Source organism: Drosophila miranda, chromosome XR (assembly GCF_003369915.1).
Source record: "Drosophila miranda strain MSH22 chromosome XR, D.miranda_PacBio2.1, whole genome shotgun sequence".
Lineage (NCBI taxonomy): Eukaryota > Metazoa > Arthropoda > Insecta > Diptera > Drosophilidae > Drosophila > Drosophila miranda.
This window is the reverse complement of record NC_046674.1, coordinates 32,920,607-32,938,916: the sequence shown is the minus strand read 5'-3', so window position 1 is coordinate 32,938,916 and position 18,310 is coordinate 32,920,607.

Sequence of the window (18,310 nt, the reverse complement as noted above, 5' to 3'; positions counted from 1 at the left end):
AGCCCTCTCAGAAGACACGGGGAAACATTGCCAAATTTGCTCCGAAGTAATCGTTTACCAGATACAACTATTGTCGGCCAGTTGTGGGCACACCTTCCACAGAGTGTGCTTCACCGCTAAAAGTGGTAACAAACGGAAGTGTCCCACTTGTCAGCAAGACCTGAACATCACATCGGCCTCAGCTGAGAATCTTAGTCCCATTGGTCCGTCTACGTCTAGAGCACGAATGCCATCTGTTACTCAGTCCCTTCAGACTAGAAGTCCAAGCAAAAGAGTTGAAGCGTTAAGCCCTCTTGAGATGGCTAACTCAGAGAATGCCAACAGGTCTCCAATCTCCGTCGACCCTCAACAGAATCAGGCCACTATGGCGGAAACTATACAGCAGTCCATAGTGGACGCGATTAGAGTAGCTATGGTAGAGCAAACCCGAATTTTGGCGACCAGCATGGCTGATCAAACTAACCGGCTAGTTCGAGCCATTTCCGATGGACTTCAAAGTACGGAATCTGTACCCTCCCCGAACATAAATGCAGCTCGGATGCAACCGGTAGCAGAACTAGAACAGCAAACGATCGAGCAACTTTTTCGGCTGTCCACTAGTGAACAGGTACCAGTGCCGGGGATTAATCAATTGGGAAATAGTTCGTCACCCTCGAATTTGGGGCAAACCCGTAATGTTGGCTCAGGAGTTTCCACAGGTTCCTCCGCTTCATCCCTTCGGGCAGATCGTGTTAGCCAGATAATGTCTAATTGGAAACTGCGGTTTACGGGAAAGGCTGGTATGTCGATTGAGGACTTCATTTACCGTATTGAAGCACTTACAAAGCAAACTTTGGACGGTAACTTTGAAATAACAGCTCGATACGCCAGTAACCTCTTTGATGGAAGCGCCAGCGAGTGGTTTTGGCGGTATCATAAAAGTGTCCCTGAAGTCCGTTGGGCAGATCTATGCCTAGCCTTGCGTGGCCAATTTAAAGACGATAGAACAGATAGGAATATCAGAACAGAGATCAATTTAAGGAAACAGCGACCAAACGAGTCCTTTGATGATTTTTATGGCGTAATTGCCGCATTGGCAGATAAACTGTCTGAGCCCATGTCTGAGGCAGCCTTGGTTGAGACACTGCGAGCAAACCTTTTGGCTGATATACAGCATGAAAATATGAGTCGGCTGCGACGGTGAAATCCTTACGTCACCTGGTCCGAACGCGAGAAATATTCATGCAGTCCGTAGCTAAAACCAAGCCTCCCCTGGCGGCCCCCGAACGATACCACGCCGCCAAGTCAATGCTATATTAGACGAATCTATTGCCCCAGATAGTGAAGAAGTAGGTGAAGAAGAAGATCTGGAAGTATCAGCCGTAGAGTTCGTCTGTTGGAATTGCGGTGGCAAAGGCCATCGATACCAAGAGTGCATGGCCGAACGTAGGGTATTTTGCTATGGTTGTGGCAGGGCCGATACTTATAAGCCTAGTTGCAGGAAGTGCAACCCCCACACGGCAAAAAACTCGTTGTCGCGTGCACCGCCGAAAAGTGCACGCAAACAACTGGTCAACCAAGCGACCAATACCGAGTGATCAATTCTTCTCCTTCCACTGACCTTATTATACCAGACGTGTCAAACAGCGTATACGCTGACCACCTTGCGAGCCCTCCAAATCGATCCCAGCGCCGAAGAAGCGATTTTAAGAAACATTGCAAACTTGAGAAAAGACTGCTCTTAGCTTCTGTAGTTGGAAAACCAAATGATTTACGACCCCATGCTCAGATTATGCTTTTTGGTAAACCAGTCATAGGACTAATGGATACTGGAGCTTCAGTTAGCTGCATAGGGGGAAGTTGCGCGTCCGACGTTATTCGGAATAAAGTCCAATATAAGCCGCTGTCCCTAAAAGTTAGAACTGCCGACGGAAAGAGCCAAAGTATAGTCGGCAAAATTTCCGCAAAAGTCACGTATAGAGGGGAATCCAAGGAACTTTGTTTTTATATTGTACCTTCCTTGACGGGTAATCTCTATTTAGGAATCGATTTTTGGACGGCTTTTGAACTTTTACCGTTGCACTTGATGACACAAAATTTACGTATTGAAACCTTAGAAGACCCCACAATGAGGGCGCTTCTGCCTTCACAGCAAGTATTACTACAGGAGGTAATAGCTCTCTTCCCATCTTACTCAAAGCAAGGTCTAGGAAAGACCTCTGTAATCACTCACACGATAGAGGTAGCCGACGCAAAGCCCATTAAACAACGCCACTATGCGGTGTCACCGGCAACGGAGAAGCTAATGTACGAGGAATTAGACCGAATGCTGAAGCTTGGGGTTATACAAGAATCGGTTAGTTCGTGGTCTTCGCCCGTAGTGCTGGTTAAAAAGCCTGGCAAGGTTAGATTGTGTATCGATTGTAGGAAAGTAAACTCGGTCACGGTAAAGGATGCATATCCCATACCCCTTATAGACGGAATCCTGAGTAGACTACCGAAAGCAGAGTTCATCACAAGCATCGATCTAAAGGACGCGTTTTGGCAAATCCCTCTCGATCAAAAATCTCGTGATAAGACAGCGTTTACCGTGCCTGGCCGTCCCTTATACGAGTTTGTCGTCATGCCATTCGGCTAAACCAACGCACCCTGTACCTTGTCGCGACTTATGGATAAAGTCATACCAGTCCATCTACGGAATGAAATATTCATATATCTTGACGACCTCTTAGTTATATCCGATAATTTTGAGCACCATCTGGAGGTGTTGTCCCTGGTCGCATCCCAACTTTCCAATGCCAATCTTACTATAAATGTGGAGAAAAGCAAATTTTGCCGGAAAGAAGTTAAATATTTAGGCCACGTGATTGGTGGTGGGAATATTCGCACTGATCCTGACAAAATAGCCGCCGTTAAGGACTTTCCAGCTCCCCAGTCGATCAAACAAGTTCGTCGATTTCTTGGAATGACAGGCTGGTACCACAAGTTCATCCACAATTATGCAGCTATTAGTTCACCCATATCAGATACTCTGAAATCTAAGCGCAAGTTTATTTGGACTGACGAGGCTCAGCTTGCTTTCGAGTCATTAAAGTCCCAAATGTGTTCCGCGCCAGTTCTACATAGCCCAAATTTCTCCATACCATTCTCAATACACTGTGACGCCAGTCATACCGGCGTAGGGGCAGTTCTAATGCAAGAAAACAACGAGGGCGCAGACGTACCAATTGCTTTTATGTCGAAAAAGCTTAACAAATGCCAGAGGCAGTACACTGTAACTGAAAAAGAGTGTTACGCTGCGGTTTTAGCCGTAAAAAAGTTCAGGGCATACATTGAGGGCCAAGAATTCACAATCATTACAGATCATGCCTCCTTAAAGTGGCTAATGTCGCAGGCTGATCTTAGCTCCCGATTGGCTCGCTGGTCCTTAAAGTTGCAGGGATTTGAATTTAAAATCTTACACCGAAAAGGGAGTGATAACATAGTCCCCGATGCCTTGTCCCGTACGCACTCAGAAGACTTGTCCTTCTTGGCAATTGATAGCATGTTGGTCGACCCTGATTCTCCTGAGTTCAAATCACCAGAATATCAGTCAATTAAAGAGAAGATTAGGTTGAACAGTTCCCGATTGCCTGATCTGAAAATCAAAGATGAACGCATCTTTCGGCGTGCGGAACATGCCGATGGAACCAAGATCACAGACGATTCCTGCTGGAAACTTTGGATACCCCCATCCCTTGTAAAACCCGTCCTCAAAGCTGCCCATGAGGATCCCTTGTGTGCCCACAGTGGGATAAATAAAACCCTTGAAAGACTCAGGCGATCTTATTATTGGCCAAACTTAGCGGTGGATGTCAAAGAACTCATAAATAATTGCCATATCTGTAAAACCACGAAGCATCCAAGTCAACCCTTAAAGCCACCAATGGGAAATACGGGCTTACCTTCTCGATTCTTTCAAAAATTATTTGTAGACTTTTTAGGACCTTATCCGAGAAGAAAGTCAGGAAATATTGGCATCTTTGTCGTGTTAGACCATCTGTCAAAATTTCCATTTTTGAAGCCCGTACGAAAATTTACAGCAGATTCCATAAAACGCTTCCTGGAAGAAGACCTGTTTCACTGTTTCGGGGTCCCCGAAACCATCGTAAGCGATAATGGGGTCCAATTTAAATCTCACACTTTTAACTCCTTGCTTGACAAATATAATATCTCTCATGTCTATACTGCCTTTTATTCTCCTCAAGCCAATGCTTCGGAGAGAGTAAATAGATCCGTTCTGGCGGCCATAAAAAGTTATGTTGACCCGGATCAACGTAATTGGGATGAGAAATTAAGCAGCATTTGCTGTGCACTTCGGTCTAGCCATCATTTAGCCATAAGCACTACCCCGTATCGGCTTGCTTTTGGACAGCATATGGTAACCGATGCCAGTAGCTATAAACTGATGCGTAACCTAGACATGTTAGAAGATCGCGGTGTCCAATTTTCGCGAGAAGATTCCTTCGACATAATTCGCAGCAAAGCAAAAGGCTCTATACAGGCCCAGCACTTCCGAAATGCCAGATCCTATAACTTACGAACGAGACAAATTTCCTATAGGGATGGACAGGAAGTATATAGACGTAACTTTCAGCAAAGCAATTTCGCTAAGGGCTTTAGCGCAAAGTTAGCACCAACCTTTATAAAGTCCCGAGTGCGCAGGAAGCTAGGAAACTGCTATTACGAACTTGAAGATCTTCAAGGCCGCCTTGTAGGCAAATTTCATACCAAGGATATAAAACCTTGACATGAATTGTTACAAGCGCGGATCCCACTTTGGGTGTCCCACCCCAAGCGTGATTTAAGTGGGGGGGATTATGTAGTGCGCTTGTTGTAAGAAAAAATTGTTTGCATCGACGTCTTAATTTTCCCTAAAATTATGCTACGCGAATAGGCTAAGTCTTCTGTTGGGTCCAAGAAAGCTAAGCTTTTAACACGCCATCTACTGGGTGCGCTTCGTCACCGTGGGCTGCCCATATTATTTTGTTTGGCTGACGTTTTAATCGGCCTCCTCCTCCCACTGTCATTTTGACAAATCGAAAAGAAAAAGGGAAGAACGAGGGGATGAGGCCTTGATTTCCGGGAGAAGCAGCTCGCTCTCTCCTCGTGGTATCCGAACAGTACGGACGTACTTATCCAGATCAAAAAAAAAAAAATTAATAAAAGGTAAAAATCAAATAAAAGTTCTTGGGAGATCAGCACGATCCGCCGGCCTTTCGGAAGAAAGACCCCATCCACCCAGACGAGAAACCAATCCCCGATCCACGGTGCAGAGGATGGTGCGAATTTTCTGACGATCGCCCCAAAGCGTGCCACCGTAGAGTTGGGAAGCTCCACCCAACGCCCCAACGCCCTCCGCCAACGCGGTCCACCGTAGAGTTGGGAAGCTCCACCTAAAGCCCCAACGCCATCCACCACAGCGAGCCCTTCAGCAGTTCCCGAGCTTCAGCGCCGACAGAGAGCGGCCCCTCAGCCGTTTCCGAGCTTTAGCGCCGGCAGCAGCGAGCTCTTCGCCGCCCCAACGCGAGCCGTCGCGACCGAGAGTGGGCCATCCAGCCACCGGGCCAAGAGCCTTAAACAAAAAGTGCCAAGTGAATAACCAGACCCGTCCAAGGAAAAAGAGACCCTGACCCGAATTTTTTTTGTCACCGTGCTTCGCCCTAACCTAAAAGCCAGATCATGACATGTGAAGGTTAAATGTATTAAATAAACCCCAACGGAACGGTCAGAACTCGTATGATCCTCTTGTGGCCCATTGTGCGTTTATTCCCAAAGAACTTATGTGCGCTTGTTAGGCCGTTGACCCCTTTGTGCATATAAAACGAAACCAGCTGCTTGGAGCTTTTTCCGTGCGCCCACACCTTGGTCTATGGATCAAGACCTACCCCAACGAATCTAAATAAACGAATAAATATTGAATAAAGTATAAAATATAGAAGTTAAAGATGGAATAATTTGATTTATGAACTATATATGCTCAAAAAAAAAAAGCCCTAAACAAAAAGAAAAAGAAGATCAAGATAATCTGGTGTTAGCCGTGGTCATGCGTGTGCATGTGTGTGTGCTCTCTCTCTAAAACTTACAGGTATTCCCCTCGCCGAAAGATCTTTTGGACGTGGCCGGAACATGAAAGTACGTAAGTGAACAAACTCCCAGTTAACGTTTATAAACTTTTAACATAAAGAGACAAAAGAAAAAACCATACATGAGCCCGGTCGCCCGTAGTCTTTGATTTTTCCCTAAATTATGTTGGAGCTTTTTTTTGTTGTAAAGAGGCCTTAAGCCCACGCAAAGCTCAAGAGCTTTGGAAGCTGTAAGCTTTAGCGCAGATCAGCGGCAGCAGGTGCTTCACACCTATGCGACGGTGATTAGTTACCCTTACTTCTGCATTAATACAAAAATACCGAAAATGAAGAAATCTTAAATTACAAAAGTTCCTACTTAAATATTCATTATTATTGTTATTATTCGTTAAATTATTCCCAGTACCCTACCACCTGTTTTTGAGATCATATATTTTATTCCTATTATTTAAAATTATTATTCCTATAGTTTTAATTCTCTTATTGCCCTAGCTTATACTCACCCCATAACTATCTATCATTTTCCTTCTACCCATGTATTTAGCTTTAGGCACTATCGATAAAAATAAATATTGTTAAAGATTTGGAAATGAATTGTTAGAAGATTTTTGTTTAGGAGCCATGCAGGGATCGATGAGGGAGAGTGAGGTATGAGCCCCGGCGAGAAAAGGGATCATCCATAAGCCATATTTTCTTCGGAATTAGGATGATCAAGGTTGGGAGGGCCATGGCTGTTGCATCCAACACCAGCACAGCTACCCGTCGGTTCGGATATGCAACGCGGAAGCCCACTTCCCTGTCCCCTTAATTCCTTTGTCCCTTCTAATTCCCCCAGCCTCCTCATCCTCCTTCCCCAACACTAGTCATACGGTCATACGCAGGGTATCGCACGCGAAAAAAAAATAATAATAAGATAAGGTATCGACGCGAGCACGTATAGGAAAGGACCAGTATAGGAACCCCCCCATACTACCGATCATACAGCCGGAGCCAGCGCGTGCACCAGTCCTGCCCGATACACCCCCGACCAGCTCGAGTGGCACCGCCACACACAACAATCGTTGTATGTGATATGCTACAGGGCTCCAAAGACGGGCAGATTCCTCGGGAAAAATGGCACCTCGTGGAAAATGAGCTCCAAGACCGCTTCCTCCAGGAGTTGTAGGAAAATGGAGGACCACCGCCCAAGTGTGAGGACGCCGGGTGGCACCAAGGCAGGGTGAAAGCCATCGCCTGCCAAGATGCTCGCTCGGCGGGCCTCTACACGAAGGCGGTAGCATCGCTCAAGGAGGTCTACCCAGGAGCCCAGCTGGAGGCCGTGAAGTGGGAGGACATCCCCAGCAAGCCGAGGGCCAGAGCGTGGGTCTCGGCGAAGCCTGCAGAGCCGGATAAGATTCTCCGGATTCTGCAGGTCTGCAACCCCCACCTTCCCACAGCCGATTGGAAGGTGGCCAAGGTAGAGGAGAGCAACGGGCAGAGGCGCCAAATCATCCTCGTCCTGAACGAGGAGTCGGTTAGACTTCTCCACGACACGGAGGGCGCTGTGGACTGCGGCTACAAGAAGGTAGTCGTAGTACCGTACAAGTCCGACTCCAAGGGCATGCAACCGACGGTCGAGCCAGACCTAGAGCCCCCGGAGATCCCTAGAACATGGAGAACAAGCCATGGAGAACAAGCCTGGGTCGGTATCGGACGTGACATCAGTGGTGTCGGATGACATCCTAGATGGTTATGTGTCAGACGTGAGCGATCTTACTAGGGATCTCAAGCACATCGGGGTCGGGGAGGAGCTGGACTCTTCGGAGAGCGACCACGACAAGACAATGGTGGAGGTGAACCTCAGGAATGTCACTGATACTCCTGCAGATAAACCTCCACCATTGTAAGGCAGCATGCGCTGCTCTCTTGCTCCACCTAGCCAAGGGTGGAGGGTGCTCCTCATTCAGGAGCCCTGGATCCTCGGAAAAAGAGGCTCTGGACTGAGGACTCCTGAATATAAGCTATACGTAGCTGATAACGCAGGTAAAACTCGCACCTGCATCCTTGCAAAAAGAGATTTGCACTTATTTTTGCTCCCAAATTTCAGCAGTGAAGACCAAACAGCAGTGAGCCTCGAAGGCCAGGGGTGCTCACTAAGAATCTGCTCCACGTACATGGGTCATGACCAACCAGGCCCCCCTCCACAGGCGCTCAGGGCGCTAATCACAGACTGCGAGGCCAAGGACACCGGCCTAATCGTAGGGTGCGACGCCAATGCACACCAATGCCAGTGGGGAAGTACTGACACCAACGAAAGGGGTGAGTACCTTTTCAACTATTTACTGACCACTCAGATGGTCCTATTAAATAGGGGGAGGGATCCCACCTTCATTATTAAAAACCGCAAGGAGTTCCTGGACCTCACACTTGCCTCTCATGAGTTACATGGAAACATCGTATCCTGGAGGGTCCTGGAAGAGCACTCCTTCTCAGACCACAGGTACGTGGAAACAGTATTTTCTTTTTCACTACCGAGACCAGCTCAATTCCGGAACCTTAAGCGAACAAACTGGGCTTGGTACTCAGACCACCTCTGTCGTGTTCTCCCTGAGACTCCACCTGAGGAGGAGATTTCCAGGGAAGCCACGACTCATCTTGCTAAACTATTTACCGACGCCTGCAATGAGGCGCTCGATAAATACTGCCCCTCTGGCAAGTGCAGAGGCCGGAAGAAACCTGAATGGTGGAATCCGAAACAGAGGGAACTCCGAAAAGCCTCCCGGAGACTCTTCAATAAAGCTAAGGCTGAAAACGTTGAGCAGAACTGAGCCGATTACAAGGCCAGTCTGTCAATTTACAATAAAGAACTGAGGAAAGCCAAACGCGCCTCTTGGCGTAAGTTCTGTAGCGACATTGAGAATAACTCAGAAGCCTCGTGCTTGCGCAAAGTTCTCTCGAAGACTACACCCACTGAAGAATGCTGACCAATCATGGATAACGTCCAGCAATGAGTCGCTAAATCTTCGCCTTAACACCCACTTTCCCGGCAGCGTTGAAAACAGACCACACTACATCGCGGCTCCTTCCGTTGCCTCAAGTGATATCATGAACCTGCTAAGCCAGGAGAACATTTCCTGGGCAATCAAAAGCTTCAAACCATACAAGTCGGCGGGACCAGATGGCATCATCCCTGCCCAACTGATTCACGCTGGACAAAAAGCCACTAATTGGCTCAAAAGGATATATGAGGTAATCTTCTCCCATGGATATATCCCGAAAACCTGGCTTCATACCAAAGTCGTTTTCATCCCCAAGGCAGGCAAGCCCTCGCACACTGCCCCCAAAGATTTCAGACCCATAAGTCTATCCTCCTTCCTTCTGAAGACGATGGAACGGCTTTTGGGGATGCATCTCACAGTAAATATTACGCCTAGTCTAATCTCAGACTCCCAGCATGCCTATCGGAAAGGAAGATCCACCAAAACGGCCCTACAATCGATCACATCGATCATAGGAGCTTTCCTCAACTGTAAGGAGTACACCTTGGTAGCCTTCCTCGACATAGAAGGCGCCTTTAATAACATCCTCCCGACCGCCATCACGGGTGCACTGACGGACCTGGGGGTTGACTCCCAGACGGTGAGCCTAATCGATCAGATGCTACAATGCAGTACGGTTGAGGCATCACTGGGGACGTCAACGTCCACCAGATTTGTCAGTAGAGGCACCCCCCAGGGCGGAGTCCTCTCACCCCTCCTATGGAACGTGGCAGTGAACGAACTGCTTCGGGAGATAGAGGGGGGTGGCTGCCGCGTGGTGGCGTATGCGGACGATGTTGCTATAGCATTCTCGGGTAAATTCCCGCAGACGCTGTGTGAGTGCCTGACAAGCACACTCATGAAGATGTCAAAATGGGCAGACAAATGCGGTCTAGGCGTCAACCCGTCTAAAACGGAACTGGTGCTCTTCACAAGGAAGTACAAAGTTCCGGCACTGATTTCCCCAAGACTATGTGGGGAAGCGCTAGTCTTCAGCAACAACGCCAAGTATCTTGGCCTAATCCTCGATAGAAAGCTCGACTGGAAATTGAGCATAGAGTATAGAGTAAAGAAGGCCACAGTGGCCCTCTATACTTGCAGGAAAGCCATCGGACTAAAATGGGGAATGACCCCCTGTATAGTTCGGTGGCTTTACACCGCCATCATACGACCGATCATGCTCTATGGAGTGGTGGTATGGTGGCCAGCCCTAGACAAAAGGACATGCCTCAATAAACTCAGCAGAGTTCAACGCATGGCAGAGCTATGCATAACTGGCGGGCTACGCACTACTCCAGGGGAAGCCCTGGATACTGTGCTGGACCTCCTCCCCATAGATCTCATGGGAAAGAAGGTGGCAACACTTTCCGCACTCAGAATGAGAGAGGCCAGACTGTGGAAAGCGTCCGCGGTTGGGCACTCGGGAATCCTGACGAGACTCCCGCAATTACCAGAAAGGACAGATTATTGTATCCCTAGTGATCACCTCTCAACGCCTTTCCAGGTATCAATCCCACCTAGGGAGGACTGGAATATGGGCGAACCAGGACCCGCTAATGCGGTTCACTTCTACACTGATGGCTCAAAGTTAGACGGCCGCGTGGGAGGCGGAGTCTACTGCAGCGAGCTGAACATCAGTCATTGCTTCAGGCTCCCGGACCACTGCAGTGTGTTCCAAGCGGAGGTTGTAGCCATCAAGGAGGCCATTTCCATCGTCTCCAAACTACTTCTAGACACGCATGTGCGTTTTCTCGGACAGCCAAGCAGCTATTAAAGCTTTAGGCTCAATATCGTCGAACTCAGCGACTGTAAATGACTGCTGCAGGTCTCTGCACGAGATCGCAGAGCAGTTAGACCTTTTCCTTATATGGGTCCCAGGCCACAGGGACATCGAGGGGAACGACGCCGCCGACGAGCTAGCAAGGCAGGGTACTACGAATCCTCTCCTATCGGAGAAGAAGCAGGTAGCGATGCCTCTGGCTACGTGCAGACTCCTCACGCACGAATTGTTCGAGCAAAATGCCAATAGGAGATGGCAGCAAACCGTTTCCTGTAAAATCTCAAGATTAATATGGCCATATCGATCGAAGAAGCGCTCAGCCGAGCCGAGTCTCAAAACACAGTGCTCTGCAGTTACTCGAGCCATTACGGGACACTGGCAGATCGGCACTCAAGCCTCTAGACTGTCAATCCCTCATAACGACTTCTGCAGGAGTTGTCGCGACGAGGAAGAGGAGGAATCGGTCCCCCACTTCTTCTGCCACTGCCTGGCCCTTGGAAATCGTCGTCTTCGTATTCTCGGGGCCGCTTTCCTCACTGACATTTCGGAACTGTCCGAAATCAAACCGGGGACCTTGTCCAGATTTATCCAAGCCTCCGGATGGGACTGCCCTTAATTTGCAACAGCCTGTTCTCCACGGTTTTTAGGCATTGGGAGGGGCACACGCCCATGCGGCATCACAACGGACCTTCTACAGGTCCAAGTAAGCTTGGGAGGGTTTCATCATTCCCCCAGGCTACCGCCTGAACCTAACCTAACCTTTGTTTAATTCGAAATAATTAGTCGGCCGATCGGGGATAGCAAAAATTATCTTTACATAAAAGTTGGTGACCATAGCCATAGCAAATTTTCGGCGTTTAAGCACAATTCGGTGCTAAAACATTCGTACATACACGCATTGCTGGCTATTCGTTTCCCTGTCGCGACAATTCGGTCAGTGCAGTGCAGTAATACAAAGCGGAATCGGACAGCTCGCACAGCCGCACAGCTAAACGCATCAGCTGTAATCCCTTTGCTCTTTCCCACGTTTATACGTATACAGGGTGTTTTTTTCGGTCGTGCTGAGTGACTATTTTAAAACATCAACATGGCAGCACCTGAGCCTACCAATGTCGCGAACGCAGCAATGCCAAATGATGTAGATCTACAAGCACAAGGCCGAGTCCATCGCGCGCCAACTAAAGGCCATGGATCGCTTTCTCACCAAGGAAGAGCTTGCCGAGTTAGATGAGGCAGAACTTCAAGCTCGCTTAGAGCAAATCGAGCGAATGAATGCGGATTTCGATGCCGCTCAAACGAGCCTTGAAAGGCTGGATTTCCTGCAGTTAGCCCATGATGCCCGGCTGGACTTTTCAAATGTTTATGTCAAGGTTAGGTCCAGGCTGTCGCGGGAGTTGATGGCTGCTCGCACGGTAAATGTTGCCAATTCAACGGCTCGGCATACTCTCGAGGGGAATTCGTCGTTGTTCGCCTATAATAGCATAGGCCGTTCTCGAATGCCCGAGTTGCAGCTTCCGCGATTCGGTGGGAACTACATGGATTGGCCAGAATTCCACTCGATGTTCTCGACAATGGTGCACAAAGACCATCGTATACCAATCATCGAAAAATTCCAATATCTTCGTGGATGTCTAGATGGTGCTGCGCTGGATACGATTCATTCCTTGGAACTTTCTGAGGAGAATTACGACAAGGCGTTGAATTTACTAATGTTGCGATTCGATAATAAACTGTTACATTTTCAGGCACACGTCAAGGCTATTTTCGGGCTGCAAGGGGTGGAGAAGGGCTCGGCTATCGGCTTGCGGCCGCTCAGCGACAAAAACAATTTGCACTTGCGTGCACTTCAGACCTTGGCGACCCCGCAGGAGATATCCGATGGGTTGCTGATCTTCATCATAGGCACGAAACTGGACCACAAAACAAAGGAGAAATGGGAAGAGAACTTGCCGACGTCAGGATTGCCTCGGTGGTCAAGCATGGCCTCATTTTTGGAAGCGAGATGTCGGATGCTGGAGAATTTGGGATCAGCCATGGCAACAAGTCCTAGTCAACAGGTGGGAGAAGACAAACCTGTCACCCTTATCACCTCCAGTAACGACCATCCTAACCCCATATGTAACCATTGCAATTCCTCCGAGCATTACATATCTAGATGTCAGGCATTCCTGAATCTCTCTGCGTTTGAACGATACAAAGAAGCAAAGAAGAGCCGCTTGTGTTTGAACTGCCTCAACAAAGGCCATGAATTGCAGAGGTGCAGGTCAGGACTTTGCAGGCATTGCCAGGCCAAACATCACACGCTACTCCACATTCCATCGGGAACTGGTGCTTCATCTTCCTCTTCACCGGCCGAGGAATCGATCCAGCAAGAGGCCGCGACTGTGCTTCTAGCAAGCGGGTGTTCTGGCCCTCCCCCCTCGATCCAGAAATCTCAGTCTAGCCAGAACGTGTTGCTACCTACTGCCCTCGTCCATGTAACAGATCGTTATGGAGCACTTATCCCATGTCGTGCCATTTTGGATTCTGCATCACAGGCAAACTTTGTAACATCTAGACTTGCTGATCAGTTGCAGTTGGATCATCGCTCGTCTTATGTTCACATCTCTGGAATCGGAGATTCCATTCTACCTTCGAGCAAGTCTGTACATATAGTTGTACAATCCCAGGACGCAAGCTATCGAGCTTCCTTCGCTGCAATTGTCACCAACTCAATTACGGAAATGCAGCCTAATTTCGGCGTAGACGCAAAGGATTGGCCAATGCCGAATAATCTAAAACTAGCTGATCCTAATTTCTCCAAGCCCCAACGTATCGATCTGTTGATAGGTTCTGGTTTGTTCTTCGATTTAATGTGCGTCGGACAGATTCGACTATCAGCCCAATTGCCAACATTGCAGGAGACAAAACTTGGTTGGATAGTATCAGGAAGCATTGATAGGTCGGAGAATAAGCGTGCAGCTTTAGCCGCTTTTGAAAATTCCTCGTGCATCTCTATTGACGATTTTCGACCCACAACGCTGGAGTACCAAAACTTAGAGCAGCAATGCAGGAAGCAGCTGCTCGAGTGCCAGGTGCAAGTGGAAAAACTGCGATCGGAGAATCAGGAACTGCAGCGCGAACTTTTCCATATGTTAAAAACCTACATATCCACGCTAAATGAAATTCAACCTTCAACAATTTCTACATTGCCAAATTTCCTGCCATTCTATACAATTACAGAGGTTCCCGATGATCAAGACGTAATCACGACAAGCCGCCTTCGTAAAGAAGCGCCGATTGCTGCGTTCGACGATCATCCCAGCGTAGCCGCCAGCTGCGCCCAAGCAAGCATCTTCAAGAGGGCCGTTGGAAAAATAGCGGTTCTGCCCCTTCAGGATGGATCTGTTGAAAGCCTTTGCCTTCCAACGGGGGGTGAATGTTCGGAGCAGAACCCAGCCGATTAGCTGCTTGCCAAATAGCACCTAATTCTTGGCCCTCAGCCGCTTATTTTGTTTGTTACTTATGTCTATGTCACTCATTTGTTTGTTAAAGCTTTGCGCTTGCTTGCCCTGCTAAACGCTCTCTGCCAGCTCGCTCTTCGCTATCTCCGCTTTGCGTCTGCCTACCGACGTCGGCCGAGCGAAGCTGCGCTTAGCGATCGGAGCCGCAATGTAAAGGGCAGGCAAGCCACACTTGCAATTTGGATGTCACGCATTAAAGAACATATCGTAATTTTATTTCTGCGCCGAGTTTTATTTAATTCGAAATAATTAGTCGGCCGATTGGGGATAAAAAACATTATCTCCACATAAAATTTGGTGACCCCGACGTGATCTCTGAGTTGCAGGGTCAATTAATAATCATTCGCGATCGACATTCGTTAGCCCTAGCAAATTTTCGGCGGTTAAGCACAATTCGGTGCTAAAACACACTTACATACACCTACATACACGCATTGCTGGCTATTAATTTCTCTGTCGCGACAATTCGGTCAGTGCAGTGCGGTAGGCAGTGCAGCGAACTCACTAATACACACAAGCGGAGTACAAAGCGGAATCGGACAGCTCGCACAGCCGCACAGCTAAAGGCATTAGCTGTAATCCGTTTGCTTTCGGTTCCCACGTTTATACGTATACAGGGTGTTTTTTTCGGTCGTGCTGAGTGACTATTTTAAAACATCAACATGGCAGCACCTGAGCCTACCAATGTCGCGAACGCAGCAATGCCGAGTGATGTAGATTTCTACAAGCACAAGGCCGAGTCCATCGCGTGTTAGCTAAGGGCCATGGATCAATTTCTTACCAAGGAAGAGCTTGCCGAGTTGGATAAGACAGAGCTCCAAGCTCGCTCAGAGCAGATCGAGCGAATGAATGCGGATTTCGATGCCGCTCAAACGAGCCCTGAAAGCCTGGATTTTCTGCAGCTAGCCCATGATGCCCGACTGGACTTTTCGAATGTGTATGTGAAGGTCAGGTCCAGGCTATCGCGTGAGTTGATGGCAGCTCGCACGGTTAATGCTGCCAATTCAACGGCTCGGCATACTCTCGAGGAAAATTCGTCGCTGTTCGCCTATGATAGTATAGGCCGTTCTCGAATGCCCGAGTTGCAGCTTCCGCGATTCGGTGGGAACTACATGGATTGGCCAGAATTCCACTCGATGTTCTCGACAATGGTGCACAAAGACCATCGTATACCAATCATCGAAAAATTCCAATATCTTCGTGGATGTCTAGATGGTGCTGCGCTGGATACGATTCGTTCCTTGGAGCTTTCTGAGGATAATTACGACAAGGCGTTGAATTTACTAATGTTGCGATTCGATAATAAACTGTTACATTTTCAGGCACACGTCAAGGCTATTTTTGGGCTGCAAGGGGTGGAGAAGGGCTCGGCTATCGGCTTGCGCGCGCTCTGCGACAAAATCAATTCGCACTTGCGTGCACTTCAGACCTGTAGGGGCCGAATTTAGGGAAAGAGTATGGAACATCACGGATAAGCACAGTTTTCTTTTGGTAATGCTTAAAAGTGCAGATACATAGTAACTCCGAAAGTGGATCGTAAGCTGCAAGCTTTCCGAAAAGCTTTCTAAAGAGAGTCGGCGCGCAGCGCACGCATTTAAGCGAAAGACGTCACGTTTACCTTGACCCAAGAGAGTAGCGTAGCGTAGGGAGAGCATAGATTAAAAGCTTGACCAAAATTTCGCTCAATTGGGCGAAAGATCATCCGATTATGCAGTTAAAGTTCCTAAGATCATCCGATTATGCAGTTAAAGTTTCCAAATATCATCCGATCTTCGAGCTTTTGGTTCGGTACCGCTTAGCTGAACTTGCAGAAGTTGGGCTGGAGTTATTGACTGAGAATCGATTGATTAAAGCGGACGTGTTTACTCGGGAATAAATAAATATATATATATATATAGTGACATATCTATAGTCCATGCTCCGCATACCTTTGTCTATGTCTATTACCCTGCACCCACAATACTATAAACAATACGACACCCTCAGCTTCGAACCCTCATAAACAATCTCACGCTCGAAATGGACCACGCGTAGCCGATTGCAGGCAATGTAAACAAACACCCTAAACTGGAAGTTGAACATAAAACAATAGATGCCGCACTAGAATCCAGCCGCACTAGAATCCAGCCGCACCAGAATCACGCCACTCTTCAGAGATCAATTACTAATCGATTCTCAAGAATCACACCATCCTAGCTGACCAATCAGAGGCCCTATTCTCAGCCACCCCCAAGTAATGCAACACCGCTAATACGCAGCGGAAGCCTTTCATCAAAAGCCGCCTTTCCCACATATCGATCGAGTCACGTACTCCATCTCCGAAGCCGAAGTCGAAGCCAACGCCTACGAATCCAAATCCGAATCCCAAACCGAGCATCATAATATAAATAGTCTACATCTAAGAAGCCAACTGAGTTCTGTTCAAGACAATCGTCAATCGCGACACCGTCGGAGAATTCAACCAAAGTTAATTCCGTTCAAGACATCAGACCTCAGTCATCGTCGGGGAAATAACTAACCAATGTACGCTAAGTTTAAGTGAAAGAATAAAACCTTTTTTAAAACTTAAACTGAAGTGTCGCATATTTAACTGGCGCAGTCGGTAGGATCTCAGTTAAAAGTGAATCCTTTTTTTAAGACGATCAATTGGCGTAGTGACAGTTACAGTGCGTAATAACCTACAGTGATCAGAGAAAAAGTAACGCTAATACTAAAGAGATCTACCAAAGAATCTACACACGATTGAAACTCAATTAATATTAGAAAAAATAAATAAATAAAAAGAAATCAACATGCCGCTAACAGAAATACACCGAACCAAGCCTTGAAGTCAATCAGGCAAATTCCACCATACGACGGATGCCAAGAACGCCTAAGCTCGTTCATAAGCAGGATTGAGTAAATCTCCGAATTGTACCCAACAGAAGACATCCGGCAACAAAGCATCATGTACGGAGCCACTGAGGGTCAACTGTGCGGACGAGCACAACTTTTATCACAAAGCCTTCAAACCAACACCTGGACCGATCTAAAAGCAGCCCTAATCAGCAAATTCAACAACCACACTCCATACGAAACGCTGCTACAACAATTACACGACACCAAATTCAATGGGAATATTCGTAAGTTCGTAGAGGAACTAGAAATTAAGTCAAATGTTATAGTAAGTAAACTAAATCTGGAGACTAGCCCAGAAAATAAGATAATCTTTAAAAACGCTCTGGCAAATGCTACCAGACATACCATAGAAGATGCTCTACCCAATAAACTGTTCATCATTTTAGCAAAGAAAGACATTTCTACTATGGCTAATCTAGAAAAATCAGCTCAAGAGTTAGGAATCTACGAAAATTTCGTAACTGATAACAAGAATCACGAACACTCAAGAAACGGAAATAACAATCGTAGGAATGTTGGAACTTATTACCCTCGCTATAGTAGTAACGATTATAACAATCAAAACCCAAGTACTTCCAGAAATAATCATGGATCGAATCGAAATAATTCAGGAAATAATGCCGTAAATAATAAAGGATTATTTAACGAATTTAGAAATTCCTTAAACCAGGGCAGAGTACAGAATCCCACAAACTATCAAATCAATCAGACTCAGGCAGGTAGCAGTGCACCAAATCAGCCAGTCAAACGATATAGGGAAAGCCAAAGCGGACAAATGAAATGGATGTAAATTTTTAGCAGAGTGCTTTGGAAGAAATCGAGGAAGACCATATATAGAAATAATCGTAAATAATAAAAAATTAAGAGGTATCGCGGACTCGGGATCGTCAATAAATATAATAAAAGAAAACTATACAGATTCCAAAGTCGATAGCGACAACCTCACCGTCCATACCATCAATGGACCCGTCCGTCTGACTCAGAGCATTACACGTAATGCAACCAAAA